Source organism: Oreochromis niloticus, linkage group LG12 (assembly GCF_001858045.2).
Source record: "Oreochromis niloticus isolate F11D_XX linkage group LG12, O_niloticus_UMD_NMBU, whole genome shotgun sequence".
Taxonomy (NCBI): Eukaryota; Metazoa; Chordata; class Actinopteri; order Cichliformes; family Cichlidae; genus Oreochromis; species Oreochromis niloticus.
The window spans coordinates 6,996,177-6,998,674 of NC_031977.2; the positions used below are offsets into that span (position 1 = coordinate 6,996,177).

General features: G+C 42.1%; 1 long non-coding RNA gene across 3 annotated transcripts; it reads right to left on the bottom strand.

Moving 5' to 3' along the window:
* LOC102078728 (uncharacterized) lies at positions 1-2,251 on the bottom strand. 3 transcript variants are annotated; one of them, XR_003213170.1, is made up of 4 exons: positions 2,093-2,251; positions 1,891-1,997; positions 717-1,301; positions 1-322 (listed from the first exon to the last, which is right to left on the bottom strand). It is a non-coding gene; the product is annotated as an uncharacterized LOC102078728 (long non-coding RNA). The 3 variants fall into 3 exon arrangements; XR_002064088.2 differs by having other exon boundaries at positions 717-813; positions 974-1,301; positions 1,891-2,251; XR_001224710.3 differs by having other exon boundaries at positions 1,891-2,251.
* Between the last annotated feature and the right edge of the window lie 247 nt (positions 2,252-2,498).

The window sequence follows — 2,498 nt, forward strand, 5'->3', positions numbered from 1 at the left end:
AATATAACATACTTAAAGAACATACTTCAAGTACAAAAGACATTTGTTTTCATAATTTAAATATATTAAAAGCAACAGAAAAGTCACAGTGGAAATGTAAGTACACACACAGATTTACATCCCTAAAATTAGAATCAGAGAGTTTGGGTTAGTTGCCAGAGCGACGTAAAACTCACAATGATTTGGACCTCAGGCTAGGATTAAATTAGTATGTGGGAAAACCATGTTTCTTGACACAATTCACTTGCCAGTCCTTCTCTTCAGTTTTTACACCTTCCACTTCAGTGGGCTGGATTTGAGTCTTGAGCTTGCTGCTTTTGGCCTGTGGGTTGTACATGTTTGACACCTCAGATATAACATGTAACGTCTGCTGTTTTTGTTTTTTTTTTTGCAAGAGATTGGCATCATCACGTCATGATCTAAAGAGCTTCCTCAGGCCTAAAGGAAAAGACTGTGGATGCTTCTGAATCTGGCAAGAGGAGGATTTTCAAATGATCTGAAATAAATTATGAAGCTGTCGTGGATAAAAGCTTCAGCCCAAAAGCAGACTGAATGGAGGGTTATGGAGGTAGAGCCATTCCAGTCTCGGTGACGGTGATTATAAATGTGCAAAAGTGAACTGTGTTTAAATGTATTTGTATTTTTAGAGAAGAAAAGATTCTTTCTTTGTCCAGTGCCCACTCCTACCCTGGCAGGACACCAACGTTATGACTTACCTTTCAGCAGCCAGCTACTCTATCTTCCTCTCTCTGCAGTCCAGCTACGGTCGCTGCCAGCAAAGTCACTCCATCTTCGCTGTGGTCTCATAATTGACTCATAAAAAGTGTGAACACTGTTAACACTTATACACAAGGCTTTGGCACATATATAATTGAATATTAGATGTAGCTCCTTCATTATGATTTCGCTGCAGCTTTGGAACACAGCAAACAAAACAGTTGCCGTTTACGTTGCGGGTTATTTCAACACTTACTCATTCAGTGGTGTTATTCTCCACATGCATGCTGTATAATGGCATCTAATAACTCAGAAAACACATCTCCGTGGAGGCCTGGGCACAAAACAGTCTCTGGCAGCCCTGCTCCTTTGAAACTCGTTTCCCTTTGGCGCTTTGATATGCCAGGTGTTTCTCAGAGGCACCGAGCAAGGCTCTCTGTGAAGAGCTTCACTACATGTCACGTACAGGCCACTCAGCTCCCTCGCCTTTGTTCTATCTTGGATGCACTGATCTTGTCTGATGTGCACTCTTCGCTCTGGTCCACTGAGATCCCTGTTTCCCGCATGCAGACGATCTCCTCCATCTGTTTGCACACACACACACACACACACACACACACACACACAGGGACACAAACCGCACATACACTCATTGAAACCTCTTTACCTCAACCTACGCCGTCAGGTATGATGGAAGATGATCACGCAGAGTTCTTGTCACTCAGCCACAGAGCCATGCTGCTGCAGAATTTCTATTCAGGGCATGAAATACTCTGATGCTTCAGTACATTTGTGCAGTTTGCACAGAATTGTTCTCACCCAATAGTGATTGTAGAGAGAGATGGTTCGATTGTTGGGGGTTTCTCTGTGTTATTGTAGCATGTTTGCCTTACAATATAAAGCAGCTTGTTGTGATTTGACACTATATAATCTGAATTAAGTTTAAATGATTACATGCTTGACATTTCAGCAATGTCACAAACAGGTCTGTTTACAATACAAGTGAAAGCACCACGTATAAAGAAACCTTTTCTACTGCAGGTATGTTGACTTGTTGAACACAGGTAATTATACACAGGATATTCTTGGTAGTTGTTGCCATGTTCTTGTTAACGCAAAAGCAAACCAGATAAGGAAGAAAACACACTACTAACATGGAGAAACACAACTAACCAATGAGAAGATCAGGAGCACAATATGATACAGAGTGAAGTCTTGATACAGTCTTGAGGTCCTTTCCCAAGCGCTTCAACCCCCACTCACACCTTGCTTTTGGTGACCTTGACAGGTCACATGATGGGTTAGGACAAGATCTCACTGTGACGGTAAAGACTTGTGCCTTTTTTTCACACCTTGGTTCAACGTGATAACTCACATGACCAACAGTGGGTCAGCGACCCTCACGACCACCTCTTAAGGGAACGACACCCACTAGGGGTTAAATACCTGGGAGTCTTCACCATTTGTTTTTAGAAGTGAAGAAGCTGGTGAGGTGAAATGTCCTCGCCAACCGAACCCTACCATGACCTGGATGACTGAGAACTTACACATGTACATGTGATGTGTACATGTGTACACAGGCAAAGCAATCACACACAGGTGAATATAATTATGGAGAGACTGTGATAGTCCAGGAAGCAAAGCTAACACATGACAGGGGAAGTAACCCTTCAAAATAAAAGAGGGACTAACCAAAGAAGACTGACACAGACATGAGTGTTAATTCCACCACTTGCAATTAACAAGTACAAATCGTGAAAATAACCAAAACACTAAACTAA